The sequence below is a fragment of the Trachemys scripta genome, chromosome 12 (genome assembly GCF_013100865.1).
Source record: "Trachemys scripta elegans isolate TJP31775 chromosome 12, CAS_Tse_1.0, whole genome shotgun sequence".
NCBI classification, from domain to species: Eukaryota; Metazoa; Chordata; order Testudines; family Emydidae; genus Trachemys; species Trachemys scripta.
Genome location: NC_048309.1, coordinates 15,661,251 through 15,671,947, shown reverse-complemented (window position 1 = coordinate 15,671,947; position 10,697 = coordinate 15,661,251). Strand labels below are relative to the sequence as shown.

General features: G+C 43.3%; 1 protein-coding gene across 2 annotated transcripts in view; it reads right to left on the bottom strand.

Moving 5' to 3' along the window:
* Nucleotides 1-4,376, bottom strand: part of RIPOR3 (RIPOR family member 3) — a 68,515-nt gene extending 64,139 nt beyond the window's left edge. For both annotated transcript variants that reach the window (XM_034787539.1, XM_034787540.1), the window contains exon 1: nt 4,237-4,376. The gene's annotated coding sequence lies outside the window, so the exon portion shown is untranslated. The remainder of the gene's footprint in view (nt 1-4,236) is intronic.
* Between the last annotated feature and the right edge of the window lie 6,321 nt (nt 4,377-10,697).

Below are 10,697 nucleotides of genomic sequence, written 5' to 3'. Positions count from 1 at the left end.
TTTTTTTTGCTGCTTGGGGCAGCAAAAAAGTTAGAGCCGGCCCTGTCCACACTTGGATCCTGCCTTACTGAGCCTGCTTGCCCACGCTTGGTGCACCTGGCATGGAGGGGCAGGGCCCTGGGATGTTTCTGGGGTAGGCCCGGTCCTTGCACTGTGTCAGGGTTGGGTACTGTCTCACCACTGAGTCTGTGTCCTGGGGGTGAGCTGCACAGTGCTCTTCTACTTCCATGCAGCCAGTGGCCTGTGCTCCCCCATGCCATGCTGGAGCCTCCACATTTATTTGAGAAATCAAATTTGCAGAATTTTGAAGAATTTTAAAATATTGTGCACAGAATTTTTAATTTTTTGGGTGCAGAATGCCCTCCAGAGTAAAGTCCTCCTGGATAATGGAGAAACTAACAATACTTAGTACTTATCTTCTTCCAAGGGCTATATAAACATGGACTAACCATTACTGCACTACAGTATTATCACCATTTCACAGATGAGAAACCTGAGGCACACTACTTAGGCCAAAATTTTCAAAAGTGGCCATTAATTTTGGGTGCCTTTATTTTTGGTTGCTTATCTTGACACCTGTAGGGCATGATTTACTGAGGTGCCGAGGATCCACAGATCCCACTGACTTTAGCTGGAGTTGTAGGTATTGAGCACCATTAAAAAATCATGGTTTGTGTATCTCAAATTGAGCCACCAAAAACTGAGGCACTCAAAATTGGTGAACACTTTGGAAGTTGTACCCTGAGCAACTTATTCAAAGTTACACAGAAAGAGCAGGACAGAAGTAGAAATAGAACCCAGTAACCCTGATTCCCAATCATGTACTTTAATCATAAGGCTACATTTCCTTGGTAGAGATAGGTTTCAGAGTAGCAGCCGTGTTAGTCTGTATCCGCAAAAAGAACAGGAGTACTTGTGGCACCTTAGAGACTAACCAATTTATTAGCGCATAAGCTTTCGTGGACTACAGCCCACTTCTTCGGATTATATTAGAGATATTTATTCTGATCTTTTCCAATCTTCTTTCCCTGTTGGTTGTTATAATTAAGGAACCTCACAATAAGCCTACTTACCATATAGTGCTGCTCTGAAATGTCACTAACAATTGCATCCGAATGACTCTAGGTCAAACTATTGTCTCCCAATGCCTTGAGATCAAATTTGCTCAGTTAACAAGTAAAGAGATAGAGGGGTGGGGGTGTTTTCTAACTACCAGTCAGCCCTTCAAATTCAGCTTGGGTTTTGAAAGGCAAGCTAGGTTCTTTCAGGCTAATACATTATCACCAATGATTATGACCCAATGAGGCCCATTAGTGATCTAGTTAGGCTGAAATTGAGATTGACACCTCAAGGTAAAAATTAATGGAGTTGGAACTTAACTCATAATGCAAGGGCCAGAACAGAATCCATTTCTCATTCTGGGCTCAGCGTGGAGTAGCAGTAGTAAAACATGGTGAAAACAATGATCATTACAGCACTTTAAGTTCCCTGTGAAACAGATTTTATCATCTAACTTGAAACAGCTGAACTTACTTCTTGCTCAATTAAAAGATAAACTGAATCTGTACACTATGATTATAGCATTTCCAGCATCAGTGAGGAAGAAAACAAAATCATCACAGAGTTCCCTCCATCACTAATGATCAAATTCAATGACTGGCTGAACATCAATTTTCCCCTTGCAGCCGTACTCCACAGAAATCATGGCTATAGGCCTTCTGTCTTTGAAGACATTTTGGTTTAAATATTAGTGCTTGGAGAGAACAAACTGGCAACAGAAATGGAAAAGTTAGAAAAAGAGGATAAAATTGGTATTTCAAAACTGGCTCTGTATGTCCCTGTTGTGCTGTTGGAGGTGCCGTCTTCAGATCAAAATTAAACTCGGGATCCTGAGCATGTGTAATGAGTAAAGGTCTGCTGATGCTTTTTGCAAGAGTTGTTCTGTGGGTAACTTTGGATTGTCATCAGCCAGTCATCATTCAAAATCTAGTACAGGGCAAACTACAGTTTGGATGATTCCATTCTGCCTATTCACTTCCTCTTGGCCTTCTGACTTTTTAAACCAAACTTTGTACTTGTGGATAATTTAAGCATTATACCGAGATGTATGGAAACTCTTTTTTTAACCTGTGTATTAGATAATTTTAACATTAGTTTAAAATGTTTATTAAAGCTAATATTACATATCTATTTATTGACATTTTTATATATAAAATATCTTCTTTCCTTCCAATCCCCCTCTCCTTTGCTCCACCCAAACTTCATAATTAACAACTCTCTTTGGGTCCTTCTCCCACACTTAACTCCTTGCCTTATTTCACACAACTGCCTATGACGGGAACCCCCATCTTACCCTTGTTCTCCATACCTTCAGCCTCTCACCCTTCAAGCATGTCTACAGGACACATTTCCTGTAATCCATCATCCTTCCCTCCAAGTAAACTGGATCTTGTAGTTGCTTTACAATCAAAAAAGAAGACGACACCTACCAGATTCTTTTTGGGGAAACTAGATCCTGCATTTGCAAAGGGACAAATTTCAGGGAGGAAATGGGGTGGGGTTGTTAGAACAGCAGCTACAAGGATCCACTAACCATTGCCCCTGTGGAGGGAAGTTTTAGGGAACACAGAGGGCTCTAATCTGATCGAAAGGAATCCTCTCCTCTCTACATTCACTCATAGAGAAGCCCAGGACCCATCCCACTGTTTGGCCTATGATTCCCAGGTCTTGGCTCTATGTCATCCATATAGAAATATTAGTATTTTGCTCCTGCTACAAACTGATTCCAAGGCAGAGCACAAGATGGGGATACTGGAGATGTCATCCTAGGGCAGTTTACCAATCCTCCCAATCCAGTATTGCTGGCTGGATACTTCATCCTTCATAAGACCCCACTGTATTCCAGGCCAGTTGTGCAATGTCATGTCATATATGCAGGGTGTGTGTATCTTTAGTGACTCACTTCCCCATCCCTTAGGCAAACAAGTGGAATTTGACTTGCCATTCATTGACATCAGGTCTATCCTGTCCTGGTGTGTATTGTGCACCCTCTTCTCTACTCTGCATGCAGTGCATGTGTCACTCACTCCGCAAAGTGAAATGAATAGCAGAGGCAGCATAGCATGAGGAGAATCAATAGCGACACCAAGGCTAGATTTGTGTGTAAGGTGTTCTCAGATTCACGTTCCATTAGCCACCACTGTCAACTAGCTGTTTTTAGGACATGTGTCACTATGTTCCATACCAAATATCCCTCAAGGTGAATTTTACATAGTTTGTTATCCTTCTATATAATCTTCTTTTCATTCCCATAAAGTATTTCATGAATGCATTACAAAAAATAATTAAATCTCATTAATAGGTTTGATAGTTATCCCCATTTTACAGTGGGGGAAACTGAGGCATATAGGGATTAAGACTTGGTTCTGTTGCCAAAGATGGACCCCAGGAGTGCTGAATGCCAGCCCTTTGCTCTGACCACCATCCCGTACACTCTCCAACACAAATACAAAACTTTATTTTTTCCTAGCAACACTGCGCTTCCTTAGTTGATGACCAATGCAATTTCCATATGGCCCAACTTAATTGAAACACTTTTTACAGAGAATCTAAACATTGTCAAAGGCAAAATGTAACTGGCCTGAGACCCAAAACCTGAGTCTATATTTATGAGCAAACAAAAACCATCTCCATGCAGTCAAAAAAGAGTCATTCCAATGTAACCAGCCCAGGCAATGACACATCCAAAATATGGTGGGAGAAGCAGTGCCCTGTGCCTTTGCCCTGCTTTTCCCACCTGCTGCAGACAGCCATCCTCCTCCTCCGGCTCCATCCGGGTCTCCCCCGGGTGTGCATTTACACCCTCTCTCAGGGTATCTGGCTGTGCACCCCCTGTAGGTGCATCTGCAGCCCTCGGTGCCTGTGCCCCTCCTACAGATAGATGCATGCGCCTGGCTGGTCACTGTCCCCCCGGTGCCTGCAGATCTCGGAGTGGCTACTCACCTGGGAACATGCACACCCCCTGCAGGTGCACCGATCCCTGCTGGAAACCCCCCCACGGAAGCATCTTTTTTTTCCCTTCTGGTGTCTCTAGCCCCTTCCCACAGGGGCGGGTGCACCGGCGGCGGGCAGCGCCTCCCCTCTACCCCCGAGCGGCCCCCGTGGCCACCCGAGCTCGGGTCATCCTCCCACCGCCCGGCAGGGTCTGGCCCTTCCCCGCAGCGCGGTGTCTCCTACCTGCCTTCAGCGCGGGAGGGACCCGGGCTCCGCACCTTCCGCCGGGCGTGCGCCGTCTGCTGCCCAGCTCCGCAGCTGGCGCCCCGATAGCCGCCGCCTTATCGCGGCTGCCTGTCCCCACCTCCCCGCTCCGCTTCCAGGAAGCCGCGGCCCCGGGCTGCTGGTTGCGCTGCTGGATGCGGATCGCCCCGTCCCGTTCGCTGCCTCTCTTCCCTTCCCTCCCTCCCCCCATCCTGGCAGGGGGGCTGGGAAAGTGCGGCGAGGCTCCAGCACATGCTAAGCCTGCGGTCACGGCCCGGACCCTCTGCTATTCATCAGGAAGCATCCCAGGCGCTCTCTCCTCCAGTCCCCACCGTGCTGCAGGCTAATGGCAAACAGGCTGTGCCCTGGCGGACTCCCCGCTCCCTGCCTGCCCGCACCCCTTTCCTTCCCCTCTTCCCACCTCCCCTTCTCCTCTGGCCCCTGCCTTTCGCTGCCCGTGTCCCTCTTCTCCCAACTTTTCTTCCCCTTTCTCCGGCCCTGATCCACTACCTCTCCCATCTCCTTCTCCCCTTCCCCTAGTCTCACACTCTTCCCGGCTCCTGGGCCCACCCAAGCCTTTCCCTCGGTTTTAATCCCCCTGGCTGAAAGGGCGCTGAACCTGGTTTGCCCTCGGCTACCCTTGCAGCTAGCCCATGTTTGGCGCAGGTTCAGCTGCCCCCATTGCCTATACCCAATGTCAGTAACAGCCTAGGCACCTTTCCTTCTGCAGACAGGCCAGTTTTGCTCAGTTTTCACTCTTGTCTTTTGTCATGTCACACTTCCATAGTTCTCATAGTTTTCCCGGGTGAAAAGCCTTGCGTTTATAACGTACAATACCAACAGCGTCCTTCCCATCCCTTTCTCCCCAGACCATTCCCCCACACACACACACACACAAACACACACCCCTTTTCTTTTGAACAAAACCCTTTCAGGACTTCTATCAATATCAGATCCAAACACAGAGACCAATATTTCCCTCTTTGCAGGTCGCCTCCCAATCTAAACCCAGGCTTTGGAGCCCCAATTTTGCTTTCCCCTTGGTTCTCTGCACCGTTTTTACAATGAAGGCCTCTCACTGTCACCACAGGAGTCTAGTCCTGGTCCTATGAGGTGACTGAGTTGCCCTCAATGGGAGCTGTGGGTGCTCAGCACCTGCCAAGTTTGGGCCTTCTCAATTTGTTCAGCCCTGCTAGCGGGCTCAGCACCATTCAGAACAAACAGGAGATGTTTCATCCTGTCTCCCAGAGTTTTAAAATCTTTTTTAAAAAAATCCACCAAGGAAGACTCTCAAAGCACCTAATGAGGACAAGCCCAGTAAAAAGAACCTAGTGGGACAGGGTTATTTGTTTTCTTACCAGCTTCCCTGGGGAGAAGATTAATACTTTCTTCATGTCGGTCTTTATGGCAGAGAGATGTGTGTTTTGAGAAAGGAACTGAAAGAGGAGAGGGGTGGCTCTTCTTGTGAAGTTGGATATGGAGGGCATTTTAGGCACAAGGAGATGCATGAGGGAAGCCATAGAAATAAGAGTGGGAAGAGAAAGCAGAAAGGTAGGAGGTTCTGATTGAGAAAAGAGCTCAAGGGCTGAGGGGGTATGGAAAGTAGGAGGAAGATATTTGTGCTGAGATGTAGGCAGAAGGGGAGATGGTACCAAATCTTAAACATAAAGACAGGGATCCTGGATATGATTCAAAAGGCAACTGATAGCATGGAACAGAATAGTGATAATAACTAGTGTTCCTTTAGAATTTCTAGCAAGAGAAATAGAGACACCAGTACATGGGGGAAGAGGGATTGCTGAAAATTGGAAATTCTGTTAACAGTTGTCCTCTTGATTATTCTCAGTGTGTTAGTTTTTATGATCAGCCACACTCACTTCAAAATAATACAACAAAAATAACCACCCTTAATGCCAATTCTTCTTTCAAATACATGCATGCAACCAGCCCAAGTGCTGCCTTGTGATGTGCACACCATACTCCCCCACTGCCCTCTGCAAACAAGGGCAAAATCTGGCCCTCACAGAAGATTCCATAAATACATCTCTGCACGTCAGCCCTATACAATCACTGTTTGTTGAGATAACAATCTCTGCGGAGAGCCTGTCATTTCCTCCTAAACATGGAACTTGTTCATATTAACTTAATGGACCAGATCCTCAGCTAGGGTAAATGGCCATAGCTCTATTGATTTCAATGCCCAAGTGCCTATTTACTCATCTTCATTTGCTGTGTCTTCCTCTGGTGTGTTTGTGTTAGTTGTTGGTTTTCGTTATTTTCCACTGCATTCTGGACTATTTGTTGTATGGTTTTGTTCACGTTTTGCTTTTCCACAAACTCCTAATAAAATGCTTGGCTAGAGATTATCCAAATTGAACACTGATGTTCTGAGCAGCTAATTGGGTAACTGGGTTCAAAGTGAATTCTAAAATGTAACTCTTGAAAACAATGGATGCAAGGCTACAATTTATTGTTGCTGGCTGATTGTGCATTCTTTTGGAATTCACTTTAAAAAGCAACATATGTTTATTTTTCTCATGCATATGAAAAAAGCAAATATTTAATCTTTGGCACTTTGATTATATTTATAGTGAGAAAAGGGAAGTATTTAAATCCTGACCCATCTTAGGATTGCTAATATGATAAATGTTAGTACTTTTCCTCCAAAGACCATAAAGCACTTTACTAATATTAATGAATTAAGCCACATAACACCCATCAAGGCGTATGGAAGGAGTGTATAGGAATCTCTCAAAAGAAAAAAGATGCAGGATGTCAGCAATAACAGCACATGAGCACATTCCCAGCCTCACCAGTGACCTGTCATTATCAGCTGGACAATTACCTTAACTGAACTTTTCTAATTAGTTCAGTTTCTAAACCAATTTAGCTACATCCATGCAAACTGTTCTGTGGACCCTCTTATTTCAGCCTGAGAGTATCCTATGTTGATTTATTATTGAAATAAGTACATAAACTGTGTGTAGACCAGCCCTTAACTTTCAGATCCAAGAAGGTAGTTAAGCACATCCAGAACCTTAAACACATGAAAAGTCCCACTTGCTTAAGTATCTACTTGAATCAGAGGCTTCGTATGCTCATGTCATCTCTTGGGAGTTGGACTATATAGAAAGGGATGAGTTGGAGGAGAGGGAAGGTCAGGATATCTTTTGGAAGCCCAAGGGAGTTGGAACAATGGCTGAACTCGCATAAACTAAATGTGTCTTAAAAGTGACCTGCGGGGAAAAATGGGATTGTGTCCTTTTGGTCTTGTATGAGATAGATATAGATACATATGGAGAGAAAGATAGGGTGATCAGACAGCAAGTGTGAAAAATTGGGATGGGGGTGGGGGGTAATAGGAGCCTATATAAGAAAAAGACCCAAAAATCGGGACTGTCCCTATAAAATCGACAAAGAGTCTGGTGGCACCTTAAAGACTAACAGATTTATTTGGGCATAAGCTTTCGTGAGTAAAAACCTCACTTCTTCGGATGCAACATAAAATCGGGACATCTCATCACCCTAGAGAAAGAGAGCATTTATTGTGGTTACAAAGTGGTTAGTAAATAGCAAAAGTTCTGTTACTTCAGTGTAAAAATGTGTATTTCCACATTTAAATTAATTTGTTAAATAGGTATGACCTTTGATGTATATTTATAAATTATATTGAGAAATAAAATCTTCACAGATCTGAACTGAAAATTTATAATCCATGGTTTTATGTAGTCTTTTAAAAAGCTATTAGCTTCCTTGCCTTATGATTTAAATAACAAGAGGATAAATTATTAAACAATCTTAATTATAAGATTAGTTATTGTACTGTGAAACAATTGTTTTTATAGACATAGGCTAATGCTATAATTACAAAGTAAAATTATATTTAACATCGTCATAACAACTACCCACATAATCCAAATAGGTTTAACATTCATTCTGAATATATTACATGTATGATTTCATCCTAGTAAATCTACTTGAAAATACCAGATGTACAAGTAACGTGCATAGTGCCCTCTACTGGATACTTTTTGAATTCCCTGTACAATTCCATATAATACATTATTGGAGGCTGAGGGGGACATTGTTTAAGTAACGTTAAACAGACCTGCCAAATTTAATCTGAAGGGAGATTCCTTTGTTTTGCATTAATTTAAAGGGAGTTTAAAAGCATATCCCTCTTATTCAGAAAGATTTTTCTTTGGTTTGCAGTGAGACATTACAAATCTCAGACCTATGGCTTATATGAGATTTATTACATTCCATGCTTAATCTTGTGTGAAAGCTCATATATCACATATGCACTGTAATACCTTAGACACATAAGATTATGTTAAGGATACAGGGTCAGATTCTGAACTCAGTTACACTGGTGCAAATGCAGAGTAACTCCAGTGAGTGCCTATCCTGGCCTTATTATCTTAATAATTCACTTTTGACTTCAACAGAGTGACTCTCAGTGTATCTGAGATCAGAATCTGGACTATCACATTTAGTCCTTTTTGGCTTAATTCAACAGGCAAAAAGTATGGAGGCAGAAGTCCAAGTGGTATGTTATCATTTTTATAATTATTTCTAAAGCACCCACAGTACTCTAAGGTAATTTTTTCAAATGTGCCCATGTGGCTTAGGAGCCTAACTTCTATGACTTTTGATGTGTTTTAGGCTCCTAAACCCCTTTTGTAAATGGGACTCAGACTTTGCAAAGCTGAGCAGCACAACACCTAAAACTCAGTGTCTAAATTATTTTTAAAATGAAATTTAGGCTCCTAAATTACGTAGGAAAATTTCACTTGGTCACTAGGGTCCAGATTTACAGAGGTATTTAGGCTTCTAAATTCCATTGATTTCAATGGAAATTAGGAAATTAGGAGGCTAAATACTTTTGTGGATCTGGGCCTTCATGATTTAATAGGGAGTTTTGCCTGCAAAAAGATTCAGGATCAGACCCTTTCACCATGAATGTTTATGAATGTTTTCCCTTGTGATTTTTCTTCTTTCAGTCTTTCCTTCCAGAGATTCCATCAAAACTTAAGTTAGATTCCCCCAGCTTTGTTTTGGCTTGCATACACCTGCAGTTACCAGCAAACACCCTGGGTTTGTTGGTGGGTCGCTTAGCAAAGGAGCTGACATTTTAACAATGCAGTAATTTTTGTTTGAAGGGCAGTTGGATTTGTCTGCCTTGATATGTTATTTTTAGGGAAGGTTAAACTTTGGACCTCTCAGCCTTGCCCCTTTAATGCCTACTTGAAAAGCTCCAAAAATATAATCCTTCACCAATGACATTTGAGTTTTTCAGCTTCTTCAATGTGATGGAAATGTAATGGAACCATTATTTTTCTTAATATGTATACTATTAATGGATCCTGGGGGCCATAAAATGTCAGTGGAAGTGTATGAAGCATTTGCAGATTGACACAATAACCCACAACATTCCCTTCTGAGCTGAGCAGCGGAGCCTTGATCCATATTTCATTGACAACATACTCTGGATCCCTTGGAACCAGTACTGAGGACAGTGTCTACTGGATCTTGCATATATCTTGTATGTACCTTGGCAGCAGCAGCCTCGTCACTTTGTGTTGTGATACTATTAGACTACACATGCTGTGTTGGGTTAGTACTTGGATAGACCTCCAATGAATAACTAAGGCTACACCTACACTGCCAGTGGGGGTGTAATTTGCAGCTTCTGTAGACATAGCCAGGCTAGCTTTAATATCTAGCTCACTAAAAATAGGAGTGAGGATGCAGCAGCATTGGCTTAAGTGGAGGTTAGCCAAACATGTATGTAACCAGGGGGCCAGGCAGGCTTTTACAACCCATGATAACACATCCCTATTGCTATTTGCAGCAAGCTAACTAGGGCCATGTCTACACTACCAATTTGTGTAGACAAAAATGATGTTGACAACCAAAAGTCAACATGTTAAAAATCACAATTTCATGTTCACACTTGCTCCCTCTGTCGGCAGATCGTGTCCACAGGGGGGGCACCATCATCAACAGCGTGAGCAATGCACTGTGGGTACCTATCCCACAGTGCTTCTGTTGCTAGGTGTTGTGGGACGACGGAGTGGATCATGGCACAACTTGGGACAGTGCTAAATGTCCCCTGATGCATTGCTTTCTGTCCCAGCACTCTGTGGTCTTCCGGCTTTCTTTCGTGGCATTTTTTCAATGGCCCTTCTTTGCCGTGCACCCTGGCATCTTTGTGAGAAGGGACAGATCCCACACTGCTCTCCTGTGCTCTGTTGACTATCATGAAGACATCGCAGATGGCAGTGCAGTTAATCATGACGTTCATAACTGAAGAAGACTCGCAGGCGCCCGACATTCTGCGTGATATGGATAGGAGCAACTTTACATTGCTTTTGGCATTCACAGAGCAGGTGCATAGGGTAGACCGTCACTTTTGGGCTTGTGAAACAAGCACTGAA